Raw genomic sequence first — 27,935 nt, 5'->3', positions numbered from 1 at the left:
CATCCTTCTCCTGGGATTTTTTGAATTGAAACAGAGAAGAAGTTCTGCTGAGTTACAGAATCCACGGCAGGAAAACTCAAGAGAGTCCTGCTGCTACCACGTTTTGTTAGTGGGGTGCCGGGCAGCTTGCCTAGAGACAGAGAGAGTCATAGGGCACACCCTGATTTGTTCAAATGGAAGCTGAGACGGGCCACAGGGAGAAAGTCCTCTCAGCTCTGTAGTCTGTGGTTTGAGAGCCTCCCTGAAGACTGCTAATTCTTGCTCTTGGGCTGCATGAAACTCTTCTTTATCTATATATTAAACCCCCACATTTTCTAGGGTTTAAATCAGTTTGACTTCATTTCTACTACTTGCCTCCAGAGGAGATAAAGCTAACACCTGGGTTAACAGCTTCCCATCCCGGTTCTCTGAGGATGCAGCAAGAAGAAACACTTCAGGAGGCTCCTGGTGGGCTCCCTGGAAGGGACAGTTACTATTATCTCTGTGACATTTGCCAGCCTTAAAAACAAAATAGCCAGTTATTTGACCAGCAAAATTAGTTTACTCAAGAATAGCAGAGGAATTGCTATTTGAGACACACAACTATGGCCAATCACAGGCCAGACCGAGAGACAATGGGAAAGTCAGCTTTCCTTGACGTCATAGGAGGAGGTGGGGAGGCTTGTTCTAAAGAAATCTCACTGGAGACCAGCAGGAGCTGGAGGCTGCAGAGGCCTGGGGGCTGTAGGTTTTTGGTAAGTAGGGTGTTGTTCAGGCAGAAGGGATCTTCCCTTTTTTTCTTAAAAGCAGGAGGTGAAATTCCTAAACGCAAAGTGTCCACCCTCATCAACAGAATCCTCTCCAGGCTGGTCACGCAGGCACGGGGGTGGCAGCGCCCCCTGCAGGGCTTCCCGGATCCGTTTATTGAGCTCGGTTCCTTGCGCTCGTTTGCACCCATTTCCTTACACATGTTCATTCCTTCACCCCTTCCAACCCCTGTGGCCAAAGAGGAAACAGATCTGGGAGGTGAGAGAAAATAGTTACAGGGGAGCAGGAAACCTGGGGCCCTGGAGAGGAGTCAGGCAGGATGTGATCAGACAGTTACATGTTCAAACCCCCATCCTGCTGACCACCTGAATGACGGTATGAATTTGGCCTGTCTGGGGCCCAGTTTCCCCACCTGCATAAAAGGGTGTAATAGACACCTTTGGCCCGCGATGGGAGGCCACTAATGAGCCTTGGGGATATTATTAGACAGGAGGTGCCAAGCCTTTGTGTCTACGTTCTGCCCATTACACTTTCTAGAAGCACAAGAGAGGGTGAGAAGAGCATGGTACCAAAGATGGATTTGGACTCTCACAGTTCTGCCTCCAGAGCTTCCAGGTGATTCCAGGCCCATTGAACGAACTGGGAAGTTCCCACCAGGTCCAGGATCGCAGTGAATGCATGTGGAAGGAACGATCTATCGCTAGGCAGGACGTACAGTGTCTAGACAGGGTGAGTTTCCATCTTCCTTCCTCCCCACCTCCCTCCCTTCCTCCCTCCATGCCTTCCTCCTGTGGTGCTGCAGAGAAGTCTGGACTTTGATGGTGTGAGTAAGATTGCAGTATTTCCAGAATCTCTCACCTGGCTTTAGTGCGTCTCCATACCAGTCGGTAATTACAAGGGGGAGCGAGGGCATACCTGGACTGGAGAGTTTGGGTGGAGTCCCTTTTTTTGCAGCCAGGCAGTGAGATACACAGGCAAGCAGAAGTGGACCACTGCCTGTAGGCAATAAAGGGTTTTGCCAGCTTTATTTCTCCTTTTGACTGATTTCGGTTTCAACGGTAATTTTCCCGGGGCTGGGAGACAGATTGTCCCCCCTGGAGTTACAGGTGGTCATGCAGAGGAGACAGAGGCCCTGGGAGGCAGCCCCTGCTTTCCCTGCCTCCAAGGCAGCTTTATCAACAGGGCGGGAAAGATGCCCCATGGGGCCGTCTGATTGTTCCCTCTACTCCTGCACTGTCCCCTGAACCTGCGTGGATGGCACCTCTTACCCTTCTTACCCTCCTACTGTAGCTCCACTTTAACTTCTCCACGAAACACCTGTCCTTGTTCATAGGCCACAGCATGACCTATAATTGCAGACTGATTGCTTTGCTCACTTGTTTACTGGGTGCTTCTCCCTCCTTGTTGGGACATTTCTCTGATGGCTCTGCTGGCCCTCCCGAGGCCTGGCTTCCTCCTTCTCCCTCCCTGATAGCCCGTGGACCCCAGGGCAGCACCACCCCTCAGGACAGAGGCAGGCGGCTGTAGGGAAGATGGCCGCACTTCCTCCCCCCTGAACTCCTGCACTAAGTTCCCCCATCTGGAGGCTCCTCCCCACACACCTTGTCCCCTGTCCTTCCAGGAGACTAGTCCCCGCACTGCCACCTAAGAGCAGAGGATGTGTTCGCCCTGCCTAAGACTCACCAGACACCACATCCTCTCCATTGCTCCTGACCTCCCAGTAGCCAAGCCTCTGGAGGAGGGCGCCTTAGTGCGAGTACTACGGCCTGAGAAGGCTGTTGGAAAAGAAACAATGGGTCCCAAAATGGAGTGATTCATCCCCAGGACAGCAAAGCAAGACTTAAGTGAAGTTTCAGTCTCACCCAGAAAGGTGACCTTTCATCTGAAATTCCTGACCAGCTCTACTGAGCTCATCTGCATGATAAAAACCCTGTGTTCCCTCTCCCAGTCCCTCCCCGTCAAAAGATGGCCAGACTGGAAACAAGCCTTCCTTTCCTTTGCTAATAACCTCCTTGTCCCACCCTCCTCCCTATAAAGACCTTCCATTTTGTCCAACACCTTGGAGCACCTGTCTTTTTACTAGATGGCTTAATGCCTGATTCATGAATTGTTGAATAAAGCCAATTAGATCTTCAAATCTTCTCAGCTGAATTTCTGTTCTTTAACAAAGCTAAGCAAGAAGTCCAAGATGTCCCAGCAAGATGGAGACAGAGCCAAGAGGCAGGGTGCATGGCCCTCTGTGGTCCTTCTCCTAGGCTGTGTCACTTCTCATCAGACCAGCCTGAAACTGAATCAGGATGCCACTGGTGCAGGGCAGCAGGTAAGGCTGCATCAGGAAGAGCCTGGTAGGAGGTCAGGGTGTCTTCATTTGGATTCTCCCAGAGGCAGGCCCTGAAGCAGGGACCTGAGGGCAGCTAGTTTCTTTGGAAAGAGCTGGAAGCACAGGACTGGGGTGAGGGGGTGAGGCGGGCCGGGGAAGGCAGCCACACAGGGAACAGTACGTAGCAGCTACTGCAGCACGCATGGGATGGGGGCTTCATGCCTCCCAGAAACTCTAGGAGATGGTAGAACTCGTACACTCAGAAGTGCCCACCTGAGGGGCCAGGGAGCTGGGTATTTACACACCAACCCTGACCGGCAAGAACAGGGCTGCTCCTGGGGGTGGCTAACACCTGGCCCTTCTGGCCTTTGGGGGCAGAGAGGCCTTTCATGGCTCCTGGACAAATGCCCCTCAAGCACAGCACTGAGACCCTGGGAGTGGGGTTGGCAGAGGACACAGAGCCTCGGGGTGCAGCTGAGTCACCGACATCATGTCTACCGGTCACCTCACAGTTTGCAGCGCTACCCCCTGAAATGCGCAGCACCTGTTAGCAAGTTTGCGTCTCCACCACCACACTCGCCTCCCTGGCATCAGGGCTGGTGGAAGGCGGCATGGGCCCAGGACCGGTCACAGCTCATGAAGCTCTGCATGACTCACAGCTAACCAGCGGAACCCTGCCAGCGTTTAGGAGAGCCGATGCATTCATCTCCTACAGAGGCGCTAACAAATCACCCCAACTTGGTGGCCTAAAACAACACACATTTACTATCTCCCAGCTCTGGGAGTCAGAAGTCCAAAGTGGGTGTCACTGGACTAAGACCACTTGTTGGCAGGGCTGTGTCCTTCTGGGGGTCCTAGGGTAGGATGCCCCATTGTCCCTCTGGCTCCTAGAAGCCGCCGGCATTCCTCGGCCTGGGGCCCTCCTCCACGTTCAAAGTCAGCTGTGTGGCACCTTCAGACCCTCCTTTCCCCACCCTCCTCCCTCTTTCCCTCTTTCACCTCCCTCACTCTTTCTCCTCTGCCTCTGTCACTACATCCCTCCTCCCCTCCTCCAAGAACCCCTGTGAGAACACCAGGCACACTTCAATAATCCAGGATAATCTCCATCTCAAAACCCTTAATTTAAACCCATGTACAAAGTCCCTTCTGCCACATAAGGTCACATATTCACAGGTTCAGGGGTGAGGACACATTCATCTTTGAGGGCCATCTTACTGCCTGCCACACTCCACTACAGGAGGAGAAAATGGGGTTCTGGCCCTAACCTCGCAGCTCACATCGAGGCTGGTCTGGAACCCAAATGTGTCCTTCCAAGTCTGTGCCCTGGGCACTGAGTGGCTGCTCCCTAGAGTTCACAGCACGTGTTCCTCATAGTGACTGCAAACTGTCTTGGGAGGAACAAACATGAGTTATATCCAGCCATGTACACTCTAGTGTGAAAGAGCTTCAAGTCCATCTCGAATTAGCCTTTCCTACAGAGCATGCAACAGGGCCTGGGGGGCAGGGCAAGGGTAAAAAGCATGTTGGAAACGGTGCCAGGAAGGAGCCAGAGGACTGGGAATGGCCAAGCCACTGTGGGTGTGAGCCCTCCCCACCTCCAGCCTCCTTGATTTCCCAAGAATTCTTTATTGACCAGCCCTAGCACTTTGGGCCCAGTCTTGTGCCAGGTGATAAAATTCATCTCACACTTAGATAGGCAGTTAATAAAGATTCACGTTACGAATTAATGGTTTACCAGCTTTATAATGCAATTCAAGAACTTTCATACATGAGTAAGATCAGCATGACCAAGTCCCTGGTTTCATAAGCTCGAATGGCCCTAAGTTCATTTCTGGATGGATTTCCAGTTTCCTGCCAGCTACTGAGCAGGCACACTTCATAGCTCCATCTTGAAGCTAAGTTTATTTTTTCCTTTATATGTTACTGTTTTTGTGGGTTTTTTAACAGAACATTTTTTGCTGGTGCACAGACATCCGGAGAAAGGAAAAATCTGGAAGATATTCTTAACTGATTCTTAATAATTTCTCCACTTACATTTTCACTTGCTGTACTTCACCTGCAAATGGAGAAAAAAACCTCTTTTTTTGAAAACGATCTTGACTCTAAAAATGTCTCTCTCATTTAATTTCCTTTTCCCCCCAGCTGTCTTTTAGCTCGGCACCTGGATTTCAAGAGAAAGGAAAGCTCTCTTTTGGAAGGTTCTGGAGAAGCACTGGGAAAGGGAACACCTAAGTAGTGAACAACGCTGGACCAGGCGTGGCCACTCCCTCCTGGGCTCTGTCCCCTGGCTCTGTGGCCACAAGCAAGCTATTTAATTTTCAGATCCTCACTTTTTCCATCCACAAAATGATGAAATGAATCTTCACCTTCAGAATGTTGCAGAGCTCCCTGGTCCAGCCTCTCCGTGGACCTTGTTCACAATTGTCAACCCAGAACCACTTAGATGGGCTCCAAAAGAAATGCACTGAAGGAAAAGCAAGGATGTCTTAATGTGTAAATATTAGCATCTGATGCCAAGAAGCGAAATTCAAAGGGTTTCAGAAGCAGTGAAGTTCAGACACCGATGGACTGAGGGACCGAGTCAGGACAAAGTGGCCCAAGTTACCGTCATAACTAGTAAGAGCGTCACTGCTGCTGTTACTGCTGTGGCTGCTGTTTTATCAGTATTTTCCAAGGGCTTTCTGCTTTTCGAAATGTTTTCACAGATTTTGTGCATTTTACCCTGCATAAACACTCCATGCTGGACACTCAGCTAGCCCCAGCGTACCTGGCAGGGTCAGAGCAGAGGGCTGAAAGGCTACCCAAGCTCACCCTGACCGTGAGCAACCGAACAGGTGGCTCTGGGCTCTAGAATCTCCAGATCCTGGACCCGCGCTCCGCCACCAGCCCATCCCAGCCTCCCAGGAGGAGGAGGGGCAGCTGGGCTTCCTCATGATGGTTGGCCACCACGGCCCGCAATGGCCATGAGGGTCAGTCGCTCAGTTCCAGGACTGTGCCAAGCCGGCCGCCAGCTCTCTCTGCAACTGGAGTTCTCAAAGGTGGTGCACTTACCGGGGCCGAGGACCCTGCAGGCAAGGAAGAGTCTGGTCGGACACCCTTGAGGGAAGAGCTGTGCCTGTTTGTGAGCAAAGCACACAAACGTGCAGAATCCACAGCGCCCAGCTTTGTCCTGTTTAGACCAGCAGAAGAGGCATCTTCATGCCCTTTGTGGCTGTCACCCTGAGACCCCATCTCTCCGTCTCTGTCTCCCTTCCTCTCTCCCACTCCGCCTTCTCTCTCTCTCATGCATACACACAAACACACATAGGCACAGTGCCTTTGAGGCAAATTCTTTCAGATACTGAGCACCTTTCAAAGCAGAGGCTGATGCTCACAGTCAGCTGAGGGGCCTGTGAAATGCAAAATGACATAATATTTTCTGATAACCAATTACCAAAATTACTACTTGGATCAAGAGGACTGACAGGGGGCTGCACTTCAGTTATGGAGAGGGCTGGCAGCGGGAATGAGTAACTATGGGTGGCTGACTGCCCTCTGTCTGCTGGGGCCTTCATTACCACTCCCCATTCAGTCCCCAGTGAAGTCACAGAAGAGAGTCACTACCATCCTCCATCCTCATTCTACAGCTGAGGCTCAGAGAAACTAAGATAATCCGTCAAGGCGACAGAGCTCATAAGTCAGAGCAGGATTCATGGGCTGGTTGAATCCCCGAGCATGGTCTCCCCACTACAGGATGCAGTGAGCATGCAGAATCCTCATCAGAAAAGAGGAGGCTAGAGAAAGCACTCACCCACACACCTCCCCAGGCCCCAAAGCAAGAACTGGACCCGTGGTGTTCACCCCACAGGCAGGTGCGGAACATCCGCCCTGTGCTCAGGCTGCACAGAAGGACGTGATCTCCAGGAGCAAACTAATGGCAGACAAGCAGGTCTGTAAAGGGCCCAAAGTGGGAACTGCAAGTGTCCAAAGGGGTGGGGGTCAGAGGGGATCTGTGGGGCGCAGAGCAGAGCCCCACCCACGGGATGGTAACACACTGGGTGTTAAAAGATGGACATAAATATGTCCATCAGTCAAGTGCAGGCAGAACTGTGGAGGGGACACAACTCAGGCAAAGTCAGGGCAGTGTGGAAGAGCATGGCACGTTGGGGAGCCTTGTGTCATTTGGAACTGAGGGAGAGGGTATAAGGCACAGCGTCCAGGTAGCTGAATCAGTCCCCATAGCTCACATCACGACCTTTCATTCCAGGAGGTCAGTGCAAGGGGACTCCTCTCAAACTAGCATCAGAGGCCCCAGTTTAGCAAATAACCATGCAGATTTGGGAGTGGCTGGATCCCGAAGACTGACTCCAGCTGGAGCCTGAGCACAGGAATTTCTAATTAGATGCTGGCTCTGCGGGCGCCCTGCTGCCTGACCTTTGAGCAGAGCTGGGCTGCTCACTCCACCCGGCCGCCAACAACTGGTGCAGGGACGCACCCGTAACCCAATTCTGGCTACAGAGAAATGAAGGGGTCTGTGGGGCAGGCTTCTGGGGAAGCCGCCTGTGTCATGGGAGAGCTGTGGAAACAATCTTTCATCTTCCTCTACACAGCATCTTGTCAGAATGAGACACTTGAAACTTCTGTAGCCATCTGGCACCTACTGCAGGGGAAGCCAGCCCCAGGGGCAGAGGACAAGGTGGTAAGTGCCTGGCTCTTGAACCTCCCGTGCTCATCAGCCTCTAAACAGCAAGTGGGAGCCCACCTTAGCGGAGGGGGGACTCTCTCTGTGGCTCTGCCTAGTCAGGGAAAGGAAGGACTTGTACGGAGGGGCAGAGTCAAGACAGAAGCTGATGGTCCCAGGAGTAAGGGACCACCTTACTCTCTTGGCTTGAGTGGAGGAGTGGGGGACACAGGGGACCACAAACGATGCTGGTTATTGCAGGGTGCCCTGAGAGCCAGCTTGAGGAGAATATCCTGACAAGCAAAGAGGGAGGTGCCATTGAGGCAAAGACCATAGCCATTGGCAGAGGTCATGTGAGATGGGGGTTAAGGATGATTCACTTGGATCAATGTTCTCAGAGGGGAAAAGGGCGGAGAAGGGACTGATACAGTTATGACAGCAGTGCTTAGGAAGCACCCACAGGTGTCAGGAGAAATCCTAGAACTCAGGACTGTCTAACTGTGAAGGGCACTCAACCACTCTGGGAAGGGGCCCAGGGGAACAGACATGAAGGATACTTGATACCATGAAGTGTGGCTGGGCCATGTTAGGCCCAGAAGGCCCAGAAGGAGTACCACCAGGGTGGGCTTAGTTCCAGGGTGGTGGGGGGAAGGGTCAGAAAAAAACTTTGAGAAGAGAAAGGTACCTTGCCCTGAGTCCTAAAAGATGGGTAAGTGTCAGCCAGGTGAAACAGGGTAAGAAACTGAGGGCCCTGCTGGCAGACGGTACTGCCAAAGCAAAGGCACAGAGGAGTGAGTTGGCTGGACATCTGGAACCAGCAGCAGCCCTGGATGGGGCTCGCAGGAGAGGTCAGAGAGAGACAGGGAGGCCAGAAAGCCCTGCACTAGCATACGGGTGCTCTCCCCTGGACTTGGAGGGCCACAGATGGTGTTAAGCTTGAAAAGAACAAGACCAGATTTGGGTCTTGGGAAGACGACACCAGCAGCAGCATGGAAGGTGGGATGAGGGTGTGAAATTGGAGAAAGAGGGACGCTTGTTGTTAGGGAAATCTGAGGGATTGGGACTCTGGCCTCTGGGCTTTGTGTCACCTGGTTGCCTGTCTCTAGATGCCCGTGGTGGGTTGTAAGCTCTCAAGAGCAGGGGTGGGTCTGTTTATTCACCGCTATATTCCTAACACTCCTTAGGTGCTCCATAAATATTGCATGGGTTAAAGAGGAGACAAGCCCCCCAGAGGGCACCCCACTGCCTCCCTGCTGCTGCCTGTAAGGGCCCCTGTGCCTGGCTCCGGGGCACAGGCACCACCCCAAGCAGGGGGACTCAACCGTTTCGTCCCACCAAGCCCTTTGAGAGTCTCCAGAAACCAATGGACCTCTTCTCAGAACCGTATTTTTTAAAAAGTAACACTGAAGATTACAAAGGAAATGAATTACAGTAAAATGTTGCTACCAAAATATTAAAAATGAAAGTGATAGCATAGTAATACATGTGCATCATTTCTCACAGACTAATGACACTGAGCAGCTGTCTCATAACTCTAATTTCAAGGTAGTGAGTGTGATATTTTGAGATGTCTGTAGTGATAGGAAAATATATATAATTTGTGTTGGTGGTGAAGTCACAGCACTGTACAAACAATATTGTACAAATAACAGTTTGGTGCTACACTCCTGGCAGCAGCGAATGCGTTTTCAGGAGAGCATCAGTTCTCGAAGTGTGGGCCCAGCAACCTGGGCATCATCTAGGAGCCACTGATAGACCTACTGTGGGCAAAATGGAACTTCCTGACCAGGATTCCCACTTGGTCTTAACAGCGCCCACTGTGTGTATATAATAAGAGCCTGTTTGCACACTTACAGGATGTGTACCAGTGAAAGAGCCACGGATCAGCTGTGGGAGTACCTGCCGAGGGAGGGTTAGAGAGGAACACCCATTCTCTCCTCTCCCTGTGCTCCTGGCATGTGACGGGTCAGGCACCCCCAGCCACCAGGGACCCACCCACAGACGTCCTCCCAGAGTGCGGGGTGGCGGTGCCTTTGGGAGGACGGAGAGAGCTGCAGAGCCCCAGTGCTCCTGGAGAATTAAACCGGAGCGTGGGAGCAGGAAGCTCAGAGGGCAGGAAGCGAGGCGAGACTCCGACCGACTGCCTGGAGGATTAGGCCCATCTGGGAACAGGACCTGTAGCCGCCCAGACAGAGCCTGTGAGGCAGCCGCGTGTGCCCAGCTGTGAGAGTAAACAGGGTAACTCCCTTTGCCCCCGACTTCTTTGCCCTGGCCTTTGTCCTGTCTGCAGAGAGAACTTGTCCTGGGAGGGGAACGTCCTCCTCCCAGAGCTACACCTACTGATTCAGAGACTCTGGGGTTGAGACTAGGGTGACCAGCTCATCCCAGTTTGCTCAGGAGGCTCTTAATTTTAGCACTGGAAACCCCACATCCTAGGAACCACTGAGTCCAAGGCACACTGGGATGGCTATTCACCCAAGTGTAGCTTCATCAATCTGAGGTTAAGGAAGCCCCCCAAGCCATTCTGAAAACTTGAGAACCACTGACATGGAAGTCAGCACAATGAAGATGTAATTCCCCCCAATGCAACTTAACAGAAGCCCTGAATTCCATGGGCTCCGGAAAGGAACCTCCAATTTAAACAATGTCTCTGCCCTCAAGGAATAAACCTTTCTGTAGAGGGGGCAATAATTAGGCAGACAGCTGCATTTCAGTGTGAAAAGAGCCTGGAAATGGAAACCCAGGTGGTGCTGGGAGTTTGGAGCAGGGGCATCTTTCCAACAGGCCACCTCTGTCTAGGATGCAGAGGTGGGTTGGGGGAGAGGAGGCGGGGAAGGAAAAGGGAGGGAAGAAGAGGAAGAGACAAGGGGGGGAAACAAGCCAATGTCTATTAAGTGCTTAACTCCTCAAGGCTCTCTTCTTAAGGCTTTTACACTGTGATTTAATCCTAACGATCACAGGGGGCAGGAGCCATTATTATCCCCATTTACCAGACAAGCAAACTGAAGCACAGAGCAGTTAAGAAATTTGCCCAAGTCACACAGCAAGCCAAAGGCGTAGCAACGGTCTGAACCCAAGCCATCTGGCTCCAGCCCTCATGATCTTAAGTACCATGTGGTTTCGGTGGTTTTGTGGGTACTTGATTAGTGGAAATGTTGTCATAAAGTTCACAAGGGATTCATTTTCCCTCTCTTCTCTGAAAATAAGCTCTAATTTGGTTGGTATTTATAAACCTGTTTGAAAGATCAGGGCTCCACGTGTCACTGCACGCGTCCCGTTTTGGCATCTGGGCTGCTTGGGACCCGTGGACGGGCCTGCTGGAGAACCAGCTTCGGAGAGCGGCTTTGCACCTTTCCTCGTTGGAGTGGGGAGGGGTAACAGGTGAGAGGGGAGGAAATCTCAACCAAGCACAGGGCGCTAACTTCAGTTTTAAGACAGGAGGACAAATGTCAGGTCCTGACCCTCCAGGGAAGAGAGGAAAGGATGAGCAGGGATCCCAGGTTGCTGCAAATCCCAGCTCAGTGGCTGGCAAGTCTTAGGGCTTTGGCCAGTGTATTCAGCCTTCCACTCTGATTCTCAAGGTTCTCATCTGTTCAGTGGACACAATGAAATTCACATCATGATTGTTCTCATGGTAACAGAAGTACCTGGACCATGGTAGTTCATCAATAAATAGACACGCCCCTTACCTTTTTTGCCAGTTAGTGTGGAAGGAAGTGATGTCCCCAATCCAGGCAGGATACTGAGCCAGGAATGGGGAACCAGCGATTGCCCAGAGCAGGGGGACTTGATCTTTTGTTACTCATGAAGCCGTTCAGCAGTCTCAGGAAGCCAATGGACTTCTTCTCAGCACCAGACTTGGGCTCCTGCCTGGAAACCCTAGTTGCTAGTACATCATACCTGTCAAGAAAGACAGTTTCCCACCCTATAAATCTACCCTCTATGCCCAGCTAGAAATGTCGCATGCCTGGGGACTCTGCCGTAACATATACTCACCCAAATATAACACCCACACATTGTTAGGACCCATCATGACTGCTTGACGAAAATCTTATTATTTGCCATAAAATGCCACCCTACTGTTCGGAGGCAGGCCTTCCTTCCCTACCTGCCTTTGTAGGAGCCAGGAACCAGGTGGCAAAATCTACAAACTCTCTCTGGGTGAAATGATTTTTTTTCTTTACTTGGAGTCAGTTGTATATTTCCAGACAGAAGAAAGAATAGATTGAAGGTGAAGGTGAAATTGTAAAGGATGAAGAGGGGTGATAGGCACAGGGAACAGGAGAAAGGACCCTTGGGATGGATAATTACAAGTAATTTTTGGATTATCAGGCAATTTCTGAGCCAAACCCTGTACTAGGCACCTGAAATTCACATATGCAATCAGAGTTCACATCCAGGAAAATAAAATCTCCAGCCGTTTCCTACAGCATTCAGGATACGGTGGCATAATGACACCAACTATGGCCAAGAAATCCATGCATGAGCCAGCCCCTGCCTACCTCTACAGAGCAGTCCCAGCTCCTCCCTGACCCCTCACAGCCCAGCAGGGAGCAGCCTGCCTCCCAGACCCGCCTTGAGCCCTGCCCTTTCCCAGGGACGTCAGCCACTTCTCTGCTCCCTCCTCCCGTGTTGCTCTGTTCTCAGCTCTGATAAAAGTGGCACTGCTTGAGCAAGTGCGCTCTACACAAGATTCCAGCTGTGATCAATTTCCCAATAAATGGTAATTGCAGCCTTCCTCCTGGAGGCCAGGTCAAGGGCCTGTGCGCTTACAGCTAGAGGGGGCTGCATGGCTGCATTGCACCACCGGTGGCCCCTGAGTCCCCACTCTGAGTCTGACCCCTTCCCTTTGTCTGCTCCACAAGGCGGTGGCTGGTCTCTGGCCAGAGCTCAGCCATTTGGCACCTTAGAATCATTCTCTGCTCCAATGACCTATATCAAAACAAGTTCGGTTCTGAGCCTGGCATGGGGGGCCGGCTTTTCCCTGATGCTGTGTGGTCCCGTCTCCTCACCATGTGTAGAGTAGGACTCAGAATTCATTCCTGGCTGCAAGACTTGGCTTCACTCTTCCTGGCTGTGTCCACGTGGGCAGGCTACCGAAACTTCCGGAGCTCCTGTGCACTCAGCCACCACGTGAGTGTCCTGGGACCCTGCACAAGCAGTGGGCAGCTCTGTTCTCCCACCGGTGCCCCTTGTCCCTGCTGGATTGACTCTCACTTCCCTGGCTTTCCGGACCACTCGTACTGTTAACCAACAGTTCTGTTTTGCTGTGATTAAACTGTCCAGTCCAGTCTAACCCCAAAGCCATAAGGCCTCACCCCATTTAACACCTTTCTTTGCCAACATCCTCCCGGGTTGAGACCATTCTGGGGAAGGGGGGGCGGTCCTCACTGCCTCTCCTCGCCTCTGCTCCTCCCTCCGGGCTGCCTCTGGGTCCTCCAGGATTGGGTGGGAGGAGGAAGGGAGACTGGTGAGGAGAGACCCGGGGCAGAAATGGTCCCTGTAGCTGTTCCCCAGTGCCGCAGCTCCCATGGGTACGGCAGGCGTCTGGATGCCCACCCCTCAAAAATACGTCACTGGGGACATCTGACTGTAGTCCCCTAGCTTGGGTGCTGACACATCTGGCTTGTGGCTTACGATGTCGCCTTAGCCCCTGGCTTCCAGCTGACCATCCCAGGACACACTCTGGGCCCGTGGCCAGATGCCACGGCTGGTTCCCCTGCGCTGCAGGCTCCACGTGTCCCTCATCCTGCTCCCCAGGGACCCTACACCCCACCACACACACACAAACGCCTGAGGCCCAGCCCTCAGACCCTCAGAAATGGTCCTTAGGAAGTGCCTGCCCTGGCTACCCCTCGGGAAGCCCCCGGATGCCCAGCACACTGCCCTCTCCCTCTGAGGAGGATCCCGCCTCCCATGTCCTCCTGGCTGGCCTCCAGGGCAGTGAGGCTGATGGACGGCCATGCCCTAGTAGCTCTTCAGAGATTATCCAGCCTCACTGTTTGGAGTCTGTGACCACTTAATAGCATTTGTTCTCAACTTCGGAGGCTCAGACAAAACTTAGGCAACAAGAAAACAGCATCAAATCCCCTTCACATTAGCGACTATTCTTATTATTCTCAAGCAGAAAAAAACCCTTGCTTGAACTCAAAAGCCTGTCCCTTCTCTGGCCCCTGTCCCAGGGCAGTCTGACTGGTGCCTGTACCTCTGTCCCTGCTGCTTTCTCCGCTCCCAGGATCAATACACTCTGCTCAGTGAACAAATGTTTGAATATCTTAAATACTTCTCTTCACTGAACTGTCAGATACCAGGTCTCCCGTGGACGGAACAGCCTCCGGGGCTGTGAAGTGTAACCATAAATGCTATGGCCCTATATCGAAAAGTATTTCAACAACCGTTATAATAACTAACCATTATTGACCCAGTGATCTGCTGCAGTTTACATAACTGTATATTCAGTCTTCACAACAGGAGAGATGGATGTTATTAATGTCCCATTTTACAGATGAGGACATGGAAGCACACAGGGCGGAAGCATGAGCTAAGAGATCTAGAAATTATAAAATAAAGAACTGGAAAGAGTTCTGAGAAGAGTTAGGAGATGCGAGGGCCCTTCTCCTGACACTGTTCAGAAAAGCCTCTGTGGAGGAGGCGACGTGTCCTGGGAGCCCTAAGGACTGGGTGTGGTCCCCGCAGGCCGACAAGGAAGGAAGGCTCCCCGGGTGGTAGACTAAGAAGCCGCGGAGAGCTCCGTGCTGGCTGGTGTGCGGGACACACAGGCTGAAGGGGTTTAGGGGCTTGCGGTTTGTCAAGGTAGCGAGAACACGGATGATTCTGGGCTATCCAGGCTGTTTTCCGCAAGATGACTCCGTCAGGGCACATTTCCTAGAGAAGACGGACTACGCAGGAGATCCCTGCGTTATTCAGCAGAGATTCATTGAACAGTAAGAGCTGGAAGAAAACTTAGAAATCATCGTTTATGATTTTGCCCTGCACATGATATTCAACTGCATTTCCCAGAGCTGATGACAGCATCTGGAAAAGGTGGTCGGCACGGGTCCAGGAGGAGAGTGAGCAGGCGAGAGAGGGCGGTCGTCCCTTCCCGGGGGAGCACTTCCAAGCAGCTGTTGCCAAAGGGAAGAAGACAGGAGGAAGGCATTGTCGGGGAAGACAGGGCAGAAGGGCCCGGTGCTCAGGTGCGTTCACATGTGTGGAGAAGAAACGGGCCCGACACAAGCTCTCAGGGCTCTGGGCCTCGATTTCCCTGTTTCTCCAGCACTGGGTCATGGAGGAGGATTGGACAGGACACCCTCCGAAGTCCCTTCTGCCTCCACTACTCCGGGATTTGAGCAGAACCCCGCTGCTTGGCTCTCCCCCGCTGCTGCTGCCCTCCCACGATAAATGGGGCCAGGAGGCGGGTGCAGGGCTGGCAGGCAGGGCCAAGGGTCAGAAGCCAGCTCTCTCCTGCCCCCCAAGGCAGCCTTGCGGGTCTATTCTGGGCTGGCGTCATGGCTCCAGGCCTCCTTTCTTCTGCCCGAACCATGCTTTTATGAGAGTCCCTAACGAGCCCCGCGTCCTTATGCATTTTAGAAATCTCATCTAATAGGGGCTCATGGAGTATAAATTAACCCCAAGGAGCAGAGCTGCATAAATCCCTGTGGTGATTATGCATTAGTCAAAGAATTTCTTAGCCTATTTTAAGCAGCTGAACCCAGACTGTCTGGGGTGCTTTTCTACTTTGTCTCTGTTGCCAGCCATTCATTTAGATCATCCACTCATGATATGCCCTCTCCACCCCCACCCCCACCTGCCCGCCCATCCCAGCTGTGGAGGCCTGGGAGGCTGGAGGTGCAGCAGGAAGGGCGTGAGCCTGTGTCCCATACACCCCTCTTCTCAGGCTCATCAGTCCCCATGACCAGGGTCAATTACTTCTCTTTCTCTGAAGTCTGGCTGCCTGACCTTGACCAGTGACAGTAATGATGACCTTCTAGGTATCTATGAGTTTAGGAAATAGGGTGCCCAGTAGGCCCTCACCCCCTGTAGCCCTCTCCCCTCCCTGGGGTTATCACCTTGCTGCTGTTAATATGACCAAAGCTGAGAATGGTGATAAAGAAAGTCACTTGGAGGGAGAAAGTCCCAGAAAAGTTTCAGCTTCAGGTACATTCTCCATGGCTGGAAATAGAAGCAATTAATATTCTGAAAGCATTAATGAGGTATTCAAAATCAAGTAAAGAAAAAACTCTACTGTACCCTCATCAGAGGTGTGTTGTACCTAGCTGAGCACTTTCTGGGAGAGAAACCAAGGCCTGACTACCCACGTCGCCTGCCGCTTCAAACTTGAGTCATGCTATTTTCTTAGTCAAAAATTATAATTATAGACTTGTCTTGCAAGCAGGCAGAGCCTTTCCCCTGAGACGTTCAGAAACATTGCTATTCCTGGGACAGCAGCTCATGAGGAATGGTCTCCCCCGGCCTCAGGCCCTGGAGGTGCGCCCCCATTTCCCAGGGTAAACACAGACCACCAAAGGCTTGCAGGGAGGTGGCCTGACCCCCTAACTCAGCGCCTGATATGGCTACAGCCCATGCCGCACAGCACTTGGCTTTTCAAAAAACCCTTCTGCAGATTTTATCTCCTGTGGAAAGCGCAACAATTCTGAAGGGCAGGCAGGGAAAGAGACTTCAGACCTGCTGACAGTTGAGGACACTGAAGAGGGCAGGGTTAAGAGAGGCTTCCCTGAAATCACAAAGCCAAAGACTACTCTCTGCACCACGCTGGGCAGCTGCAGTCAAACCTTGTCAAATGAGGTCTTGGATTATCTCCACCTACCCCATCTCTGGAGAGTGTATGGCCCCAATTATACCGGTAGCCCTTTGAAGACCTGGATCTTTGACACTATGTTCAGAGAAGACTCTTTTGAGTATAAAGTCCATGCTTAATGCATCAATATTTCCTCATAATAATATATTAATAAGTTATTGTAAGCTTATCACATTCTATACTTATTCCTTGCCACAAGCCCGTGAGTTAGCACTTTTATTATCCCTGACCTACAGATGAAGAAACTGAGCCTTAGAAAGCTAAGTGACTTGAGCCCAGGCCTCAGGTAGTAAGCAGCAAATCTGGGACTCGAAATTGGGTGTGACTCCAGCTCTTTTCACTCAGAATGCTTAGTTATGCTTTCACTCAACAAACACTGGGGTGCAAGCCGCTGGGTGGGTGGGCGTGTGGCTCTGGGAAGGCTCTTCCCTGCCCGGCCATCAGTCATCTCACCCAAACACTCCTGTGTAGATGCAGCCACACAAAACAAAACAAGGGCACCCCGCTTCGTGCAGCAAGTGCATGGATGCTTGAGAGCTCACTGGACAGAGGCTGAGTGGGTCCGACAGCTTCCAGGCAGCATCCCCTCCCACACTGGGCCTTCCTGCCTGGGAAGCCTGGCTCTTTGAAATGTGCATTTTGCAGTTAAAACAGTTAAAGCAGGAGGCCCCAGGAGACTTGAAACTGGAGACTTCAACCTTGACTTGAACTGTCTCACTTTTATTTTGAGCACAAGGCTTAGCCTGTCTCAACATTTAAAATATCAAAATGTATGTTTTCTCTGTCCAATGGGTCACTGATGCTTTCAGCTCAGCAGCTACTCACACCACAGAGCCTTCTGACCATCAAAAGTCAGCCGTGAATACTGCGTGGGTCCCAGTAATTATATAGAGGCATGTAGCATATTCTCCAAAGTGGAGTCCTTGCAGCTGTGTGATTTAAAATACCATGTTAAGATGGCAATGAAAAGATCATGGACTCAACAACAGGAAGGGCAGCCCCTGAGACAGAGAGAGAATGCGGCCACCAGACGGCACGCGTCTAACCTGCCCTGAAATACCCCCATATGGATAAGGCAGGTGGCTCAGTTAGGGCCCTGACAGGCAAGAGGTGGCCCCTGCAAGCTGGACACAGGAGGCTTAATAAGAGAATTACTGCAGGAAGGAAGCCAGCTCAAGTCAGTGCACAGCCTAAAGGCCTGCAAAGTCAGGGCAGCTACTATCCCCCAGGTCCAAAGGGGCCAAGCGGGAGAGGCTACCAGAGTCCAGAGACTAGGTACACGGACAGCGTCTCCCAGCTCACCATCCTCTGTCCCTCACAGTCCCTGCTCAGCTCCCTACTTGCCAAACTCCCCTCCCAGTGAAAGGCCACGAGCCTGCCGCAGCAGTCCTGGGAGCAGCCCCCCCAGCGTCCCACACTGCTCATCATCTAGACCTCACTATTTGGTTGTTCACTGCAGCAGACAGATGGGGAGAGACGGACGGAGAAGGGCAGTGAGGTGAGTCCTCCCCACTGCACCCCAGCCAGGTACTTTGAGATGAGGAGCAACTCAGAAGTCTCCAGTAGAGATGCTTGTGCCTCCTCAGCATCCAATTTCCCCTCCCTCTTTGTGGGGGCTCCCAGGGTGCAGACTCCAGCTCCAGGTGTGGGAGATGCAAGCTAGGCTAAGCCATTCAGAATATTCCACCTCCTGGAAATAGGACAGGCATCCGACTATATGACTTTGCCTTACAATTCTGGGAAATGACAATCTACTTTCTGCTGGATGTAAATATGGAAGAATGGAAGCCCTCAGACGTGGGAGCACCCATCCTGAGGCCATGAAGAGAGCTGGCATGAGGACGGCGCCGGCACTGCCACAGGCAGAGTGGAGAGAAGTGACAAGGCCACCTGCTCAGGCACCCGGCACACTGTCTCTCGCTGGATCGTCTGAAAAGGTAATGTTATCTCCCATTTCACAGATGAAAACCTGAAGGCTCTGTCACACAGAGTGGCTCAGCCCATACCCCGTGGAAACAGGACTTGAGCCCAAAGCTTCCGGAGTGAGATCCAGGGCTGCTTCCTTCTGTGGCTTCTCTGGGCAGCACTGGCAAGACAAGGCTGGAAAGATGCCACCAGCTACAGCACCTTTATCACATCCCACGTCAGTATGTACTGGAAATGTGGAATATGAAGGCTTCAGTTAAGGAAATTTGGTTCACCCCCACATTCATCACCTTTTCTGTATCCGCAACATCCAAACTGAATCCGGGCTGGAGATGGCAGATTTCATCAGGACTGCGATAATTCGGTGAACGCCGCCATGGGGCCGTGGGGTTTCCTGACAGTCTGCAGGCTGCCGCTGCAGTGACTGGGGAATACAACCATCTTCCCGAAGTTGGGAATTAAACCTTTTTGGCTATGACATTATGGCCTAAATTCAGCTCCACCCAGTGCAAAGGCACTCACATGACTGTTAATCATAAGTGATGCCCCCTGGCCCCGCCCACGCTTCCTGCTCCCTTCCTCCGCTTGACTTGACTTCCCAGACCTGGGACAAAATACAGTCTTCAACCCATTCACTACTGAGGTGGCTGAAAGAAGCGGGGGATGGAAGAAGAAAAGGTGGTGAGAGAGGAAGGCATGGTGAGGAAGCGTGTGAAGGAAGGAAATAGGGGGTAACTGGTCCCTCGGTTCTGCACCGTTATAGGCATGAGCTTCCGTACATTCTCTCACATCACCTCCAGCCACTCTTGAAGGATTGGCCCCCACCACCACCACCACTAACTAATGATGATCTTTCTGGAGTTTCCAGGAAAAGGAAGAGGTAAAAGACACTCAAGGGAGTAACAGATTTGATCTCTTGGCCACTCGGCCTGAGAAGTTGGGCTGAATGACACAAACTACCAAACATAACCTCCTTGAGGGCAGACCAAGCTTTCCTAGGCCCGTCCCATGACCTGACTACCCTCCACATACTGGTGTTTAAAGCTTATTTCTTCAGCCTATGGTTAAGTGCCCATCATGTTCTTTAGATTTAGTTTATTCATTTAGTCAGTATTCATTCACGTCGCATGTGCTGAGTGCCTACTCAGTTTTGTAGGCGCTGGGAATGTAGCAGTACGCAAACAAAGAGCAAAGAAAAGAGAAATCCTGCCCTGCTGGAGCTTACATTCTACTGGATAGCGATGGATATTAAAATAGTACGTAAAATGGATATTTCAGGCAGTATTAAGTGTTATGGAGAAAAGTAAGCCACGGAGGGAAGTTAGGCATGTTAGAGGGAGGTGGGATGCAATTTTGAATAGAATACTCAGGGAAGGTCTCACTGAAAAACAACAGTAGAGCAATGACTTAAACACAAGAAGCAAATCACGCAAAAATCTAAGGGAACCAGGTTTCGGGTTCCCTCTCCCAGAACAGGATGCCCATAAGTCCTGAGATCTGAGTATGCCTCTGGGTTCAAGGAACATGAGGGGATGCGAGTGGACAAAGCACAGTTAATGGGAGGGGCATTAACAGGAGATTGGTCAGAAAAGTCGCAAGAGGACAGATCCTGTTGGATTCATAGGCCTTTCTCGGCTTTTACCCTGAGAGTTGGGAAGCAATCCATGAGTTTTGAGCAGGAGGATGGCATAATCTGACTTGCATTTTAACCAGGTGATTCTTATTGTTGAGTTAGAAATAGAATGCAAGCAAGGACAGGTGGGAGCAGGGGGACAAGCTGGGGGCTTGAATGAATCCAGGCAAGTTGCCTGGGAGATCTGGAACCTGGCTCTGCTAGTCCCACAGGGTTTTGGGAATTTGTTTCTTCATCATCTACACTGTCTCTCCCCTGGTTCAGACCCGTATCATCACTAGCCTCTGCTATTACGGTAGCTGCTTACCCAGTCTTCTCATCTCTGGTCTGGTCCCCGGGTTAGTGAGGGTGGGAGAGGCTATGCGGCAGCCACAGGGGAAGGCTGGGGTGTCAGTGACTTTGACACAGTAAACAAGTACCCTTGTCGTGCCATCATCTGATGTGAGCCAGGCTGGCTTCCCCCACCTTTTGTCTGTGCCCTCTAAAACATGCAGTCTCCCAGCTCTTCACAGAAGAGGAAGAAAGACATAGAGGGTTTTAGGATGGAAAGCCTTAAAAATGGCTTAAATTCTCTGCCCACATCTATTTAGCCAGAATCCCATTAAATGGCCCCAATGTAATTTCTCAGAAGGCTGGGAAATGTGGAGCAGCCCATGAGTGTCTGGTGTGAATCAATACGCCCTGCCACACATCCTCCCACCCTCGTGCTCCTTCCAAAGCATAAACATCACCATACCCCTCCCATGTTCATGACTTGGTGGTATCTGCATCCCATCATGATGTTTATCGTGATACAACTGGTAATTCTTCCATTATCTCTTCCCCCTTTCTTCCTGAGGTCTTTTCTTTTGTAAACATATATTCTGACTTAACCCATCTCTGTCCTTTCTCCTTCAATCAGAGAGACCACTAACACAACAATAAATGGTTTATAAACTTTGATGTGTTCTGAGGAACTTCATTTCTTAAAAATTAATCCTCAGTTATTCCCCAGGAATTTAAATTTTTAAGCAGATAAGTGGTGATTCATTAACCACATTTTTAAAGAACTGATCTAAGCCAACCATCACCATCCACCTTACAGAAGAGGGGATCAAGGTTCAGAAAACTCAGAGAGTGTTGCCAAAGTCAGATTTTTTTTGTCTCAAAAACCAGGGCTTCTACAAATAAATTCAGGAATGATATTATAACACATTATGGGAATAGGGATATAAGGACAGTCACATGTCACAATTTCCTTTGAGTTAATCCAGTCTCCTTTGCATGCCTCCCCAGTTTATGGTGGCTTCTGCAGGGGCCTGTTCCTCACTGGCATCTGAGTGACAGGATGGGAACAGCTACAAATAGTAAAAGGAGGCTGCACACACACCCCCGCCCCACCCCCATGACTACTGGTTCCACTGAGAGAGAGTCTTACTCCCAGGGCTTCAAATGTAATACCTCTGTCAAAGGTTCCTTTTAATCATTTGTTTATGCATCTATTTCCTTAGTACATCATGAGCTCCTCCATGTCAAAAGTCAGGTCTTATTCACCCCCTCATTCATGGCATTATTGAATTTGGAATGAGCCTGCACCTGACTTATGAAGAGTCTTTTTTTAGAAAGAACAGAAAGAAACTATTGATCTTAGAATTTCCAAGACCTGTCTAAGATTCTGACCCTTGGAATTAGACCCATAACCTATGTCTTCTTTCAACACTCTCAGTGTCTACACTAAGTGTAGAGGTAGCTTGGAGATGGAGTGAAAAATGAACCACATCCTGTTCTCAAACAGCTCATTGTCAGGCCCACTAGCTTCCGGGATGGTCAACAGGATGCCTCCACATCCCTTCCCTCCGTGACTTCATGCCCAGACCCCTACGTACACACTTGCATCTAAGACTCCAGTAAGCTATGTCCAAAGGAACTCGAATATGACCACTCTGAGCACTGATCTTTGACTCAGGGCATCTGGGGTCCTTCTACTACCAAGTCATTTCCAGTAATCTACTACCATAATCCTAGTTTCTCCATAAAACAATAGAGGTGGACCAAGGAAAATCTGAGCCTTCTTCTAGCTGCAGAATTCTATGCAGACCCATCAAATGTCATGCTGAAGCCATCTTATTAGTTCAAACCTGGAGAAGAAATTCTCCTAAGTGTAGAACTATTAATAGTTGCAGAAAGAACTGAGCAGAACTCAAGCTATTCAAGTTCCCTTCTCCTCAGCCAAGCACAATTTCCTTGCAAAAGTTTTGGGTGGTATTTTTTGTAGGCTTCCAAAGAGGCTCTAAAGAATTTTTGGACATTGATCTGTACTGTTATACCATATGGTTTGAATTTAGTAGGGGGAAGTCAAGAACAGACAGAATGAGCCACTTGTGCCAATCACCCGGTACTTTAGAAAGTTCCAAGAAAATGGATGGTTCTAAAATGCCAAAAAACAACTGGGGGCAAAATGGGCATATCCAAGGAGGCAGAGGAGAATCAATAATCTGAAAGCCTAATGTACCAGATTTTCTGCAAAACAAACCACACAAAACTTAGTAGTTTAAATCAACAACCACTTATTTAGCTCATTAGTCTGTGGGCCAGCAACTGAGTACCTGGATGGTTTTTCCAGCCTTGGCTGGACTCTCTTTCATCTGTAGAAGTTTGACTACAATGGCTCATCTTAGCTCCACATGGCCTGTCATGAGCCATAAGCCAAGACTGTTAAAATGTTAATAGAAGGGATCACCAGGGAACAAGTGCCAATGGGCAGATACTTTCCAAGTCTCATGGTGCTATTATCCCATTGGCCAAACAAATCATACGGACACTCCAGAATAAGGGGTGGAGAAATACCCCATTTCTTGATGGGAAGAGCTAAAGAAGTCATGGAAATATGAATACAGGGAAGGGAACATTTTGTGGCCAGTTTTACCATCTACCACAGTCAGACACTTGGGAATTGGCTTAAATTCACTGAGATTTCACCGTGAAAAGTGAAGGCGGCAGGGAGTGGGGAGGACGTCAGAAGCAAGAGAAGGTCGACAACATGACCACTGTTTCAAGTATTTAAAGAGCTACTGGGGATAAGAAGAACTAGGTATGTTCTGAGTAGGTTCAGCCAGAAGGACTGTGGTTAATGGCACAAGCCACAAAAGGAGGAACATTTGAATAATTAGAGCCTCCGTTACAAGGAGGGAGGGAGGGAGCAAACACTAAGCGCCAGAATAAGTCAGGTCATCAAACATTTTCCATTGGATGCTCTCAGAAATGCCCTCCCTCTCATATTTAGAGGCAAGGAAGCACGTCTCAAGGTGTAATGTGACTACGACCAAGTTCACAGGGCTAAGAAATGGCAGATCGAGGATCTGAACCCAAATCTCTTCTAATACCATATCCTGCTGATTTCAGCTTCTGCAGGACCAAAGGGACACAGGCCCACCCGAGTTTAGCATGAGATAGGTTTTCTGTGAGCATGTCCTAGGAAGCTCAGCCCTGCTGGGCACCGTCTCAGCATCTCCTACACTCCCCCACCCACCTGCCCGTTTCTAGCCTCTTACCTGCTTCCATTAGCCCACCTACCCCCAGAAATGAGGGACCCCCAAGCCCCACTGAGATATGCCATTTTATGCGTTTACAAAGACATTTATTTAAGTTCAGTTACAAGGCCGGGCCTTTCCCTGTGGTGTTTGCATTTTTAAAGCTCTCCTGGAAACCAAGATGTCATGAGAGCTGCTGTTTTCTTAGTTTTTGAATGCTACTCACCAGAAACCCACTAAGTCACTACGGTTATGGAAGTCAGGCTTCAAATCCAAGCCTATCTGAAAGACTAGAATCAAAACTTTTCCACTATACTATACTCACTCTTGAAGGAGTATGTCCTGGAAGCCTCATCAGCCAGTATGAAAGTGGGCAGTAGAGACAGTTTTTATCAAGAGGGCTTTCCTTAAATTATACCACATTCTACTAGCATTGGCACAAGAGAAATTCTGGTCATTCACAAATGAATTAGAACTGATCATTTTTGCCATGACCCTTAAACGATTTTAGCAAATTCTTAAGACTCTCCTTATTATAGAAAAATTTCAAACATATGTAAAAATAAAGTTGAAAAGCATCATGAACTCTCATGCATCCAGCATCCAGCTTCAATAATTTTCAACATATGGCCAATCTTGTTCCTTGGCAGATTTCTAAGAGATGAATCCCAACCCTACGGTTAATAAATGAGCTGCTTCTGCTTTCCCCCAATTAAAAACCAAGGGGTGTCAGAGCAAGAGGGACGCCATAGCATCAGCTGGGATGACCCCCTCCGTCAAGGGACAGGACTGCACTTGCTCGGAGTCACATGTCGAGGTAGAAGAAAAGAGGGGTTCGGACCAAGGTCTCCAGCCCCAGCTCAGAGGCCCTCTTCCGCAGACCAGCCCGCTCCCAGGCATCAGGACGCACACTCGGTGAACAGCCCCTGAGCAGCTGCTGACGCCCCCAGAGCAGAGAGGGGAGGTCAGTGCACTGCATTTGGCCTCCATCCAGCAAGCTCAATGGGCTTTGTCAGCCATGCCTCCTCCGACCTTCTTACTCATTCAGGGGTAATTAACCAGCTAAATGGTAACCAGCTAAATGCCCTGTGCTGAGTCTTGGCATCCAGATAATCACCGCCACGAACCACTAGTGACCAGTCCCTCTTGTGAGGTTCCACCCAGTCCTCCAAAGTCACATCCTTCACCAACGAAGCTTTCCTTATTCCAAATCCTGGTGTCACAGAGACGGCAGGCAGGCTTATGAGGAGGCAGCGGGTTGCATGACATTCCTCTGCCACCTGGTTCCAGTGGCATATTTCCTGGTGAGAAGAGACCTCCTCCCAGGGGCTGCATCACATGTAGGCATGGTGTGGAATGACCCTCCTCAAAGTGGGACCCCCCCAGAGATACATGGTGGCTTGCTGGGGAGGGGTTCTGGAAGCCATGGGCTAACCACCTCAGAGACAAGATCATCCATTTCCACAGCCACCACCAAAGCTGGAATATCTGCAGTGTGAATCCCCCGGCAGGCACTGTGCCAAATGGGTGACATGCCCTTCACTGAATCCTCACTGTAACCCTGTGAGCTAGGTACTACTGTTTTCTCCATTGTGAAGAAACTGAGGCACAGAGATGTGAAGTAACTTCTTGAAAGTCACACAGCTATGAAGTAGCAGAGACTGTTGCTCAGAATAATAGAGCTTAGGAAGCTGTATACGCTTTGGAAAGGCAGTATCACATTTGTAGGTTTGTTACTGAAGCCAAAATATGAGTTGAGCAGGGAAGGGTATGGGCCAGCACATGTTCAAGACCTGAATTCTCGCCCAGTTGGAAATGCTGGAGAAATTTAGGAAAGTAAAAAAAGCAGTGAATTTATCAGAGAGAACTTCAGGGTAGGACAGAATGTTTGGAGAATAACTACATTACAAAATCAAATCTCTTCTCTCCTCATTTTCAGTGGGGGTCTTAATGTGGGGTTAACATAACCCTATAGTACAGATGACAAAACTGAGGTTAATGAGGGATTTGTGACTTGGCCAGGAACCTAACTAGACCTTAAGACTGACTCCAAATCCTGAGCCATTTCCAGCCCACCTCAGAGGAGCTGACTTTGGATCTGAGTGAAGGTTCCTGCTACTCAACAGGATGTCTCAGGTCTGGCCCTACCGAAGCCCGCAATGAACAGGGTGACCAGATGCCCTGGATGCCCTGTTTTGTCTAGGACAGTCCTAGTTTACACCTGTGTCCTAGTATAATTAGTAATAGTGTCCTCTTTCATTTTCAAAGAAGTCACTGTTTATACAAAAAACTTATAAAGCCACTCTAACTCTGAGCAACACTTTCCCAGTGTCTGTGTCTGCTGATGCAAAAAATAAGTTTCTGCAAATTTCCTCCCTTCCAGGAACACTGTTGCAGAGCCCTTACTGACAGGTCAGAGCTACAGCGGAGGATGAATTCAGGACAGCATGTGGAGAGAAGCTTTGTATTCCTTTCCCCCTCAGCCTCAGCCGGCTGTGCTGGAAGTGACTGTTCTCTGAGAAGAAGGTTCAGAAAGCAGGGAAATGAGGAGAGGGGGGAAGAGAAGGCAGAGCGGGCTCTTTGCCCTTCCCTGGCTACTTGCCTGAATTCATTAAACACATGGGAGCTAAGATGCTTGCCGCACGTCATCTGGCCCCTCTCTATTACTAAGGTGACCCTGATTCCTGCAACTTTCAGGCCATTTTACATGTCATTCCCACCATCATTCTGAAAATCAATGACAACTTTTCGGAAATGTCTTTTCCACCACCCACCCCTCGCTCAGGTAGACAGTGTTAAGGAGACTGGAGAGAGAAACCCAAGACGACTTTGAAGGCCAGGGCAGCCCCTGTCAGAGACAACCCCCATTTCTCAGAGCAGGCTTGTCAAAGGCCAGTGCAATGGAGTGAAAAGAGCAAAGGCTTGGGGTCAGACACACCTGGGGTTGAATCCCAGCTTGATCCCAAGCTGGCTGCATGCTCCATTCCCCAATATCATTTTTTCTGCTGCACTGCCTCTGCTGGGATTGAGGCCGTGGCCCTAGGAGGTCTCCAGTGAGTCTAACAATCTGTCTGATCAGAAGCACAGGTGGTAACTGAGCGTGCCTCAGGACCTCCGTTGGGAACGAGTAGTGGTTAACAACAGCATCTTCCCATATACCACTTGTAGGCAGCGTTAGAGTCGACCTTCTCTGGTCTGGTGAACAGAAGTCAGATGACCCTTCCTGACCTGCTCACTCCATACAGGAGTAAAAATTAGGTAATATGATTGGCAAAGAAGTGAGAAGATCGCACGCATGTGCTTCCCATTAAGAACTTCCATGCGATCCTCCCCTCATCCATCTCCTGCCCTAAATACTCAGGGCAACCTTGGAACTCTCCAGTTTGGGCTTCTGACTATATGGTACAGGGATTTCTATCAATTGCTATGTATGAGCAAGAAATACGTTTTCGCTTGTGTCAAACCACTGAGATTTGGGAGTTTATTTCTACTGTATGTATCAATTAGTTATTGTGTGAAACAAGCCACTCCCACACTTAGTGACTGCTATGGACTGAATCTTGTCCCCTCCACCAAATTCATATGTTGAATCGCCAACACCCAGTAGGATGGTATTAGGTCATGACAATAGAACCCTCATAATGGCATTGGTGCCTTATGAGAAGAGACACCAGAGAGTTCTCTCTCTGCTCCCTGCCATGCTAGGACACCACAAAAAGATGGCCATATGCAAACCAGGAAGAGGCTTTCACCAGAACCTGACTATTGTCGTACCTGATCTTGGACTTTCCAGCCTTCAGAATGGTGAGAAATAAATTACTATTGCTTATAACCTACTGAGTCTGTGGTATATTATTATAGCAGTCAGAATGGACTAAGACAGTGGCTTGAAATGACAACCATTTACTATATCTCATAAATTAATGGGTCATGTGTGCATCTGGCTTCTCTTGACTGGACTTTGATCTCAGCTGGCTGGGCTCACTCATCCATCTGAGGTCAATTGCCTGTCAGCTGTGGGCTGGTTGTCTAGAATGAATTAGGCTGGGATCACCCCACTTTATTCCATGTGGTTGCTCTTATTCCAGCAAGATGGCCCAGGCTGGTCTCATGGTGGTGGTAGGGGTCTAAGACATGATGGAAGCACGTATGGTCTCCTGATGCCTAGCTTGGGGTTGACCAACATCACTTCTGCCACCTTCTATTAAGTCACAAGGCCAGCTGTACTCCTGGGGTGAGGAAGTAGACTCCTCGCTGGATCACAGTGAGATCACGTTGTGGGAGGCAGAGAACTGGGGCCATTTTTACAACCGACCTACAGC

At 50.1% G+C, this 27,935-nt stretch overlaps 1 long non-coding RNA gene across 1 annotated transcript; it reads left to right on the top strand.

Annotated features, from left to right (window-relative positions):
• The first annotated feature begins 370 nt into the window (after window positions 1–370).
• On the top strand, window positions 371–9,191 carry LOC140848048 (uncharacterized). Its single transcript, XR_012128562.1, has 5 exons — window positions 371–734; window positions 1,285–1,476; window positions 2,918–3,067; window positions 5,210–6,995; window positions 8,912–9,191. It is a non-coding gene; the product is annotated as an uncharacterized lncRNA (long non-coding RNA).
• Window positions 9,192–27,935: the final 18,744 nt, after the last annotated feature.

Source organism: Manis javanica, chromosome 2, assembly GCF_040802235.1.
Source record: "Manis javanica isolate MJ-LG chromosome 2, MJ_LKY, whole genome shotgun sequence".
NCBI lineage: Eukaryota > Metazoa > Chordata > Mammalia > Pholidota > Manidae > Manis > Manis javanica.
The sequence above is the reverse complement of the archived record's forward strand: the minus strand, read 5'-3'. Positions and strand labels throughout refer to the sequence as shown.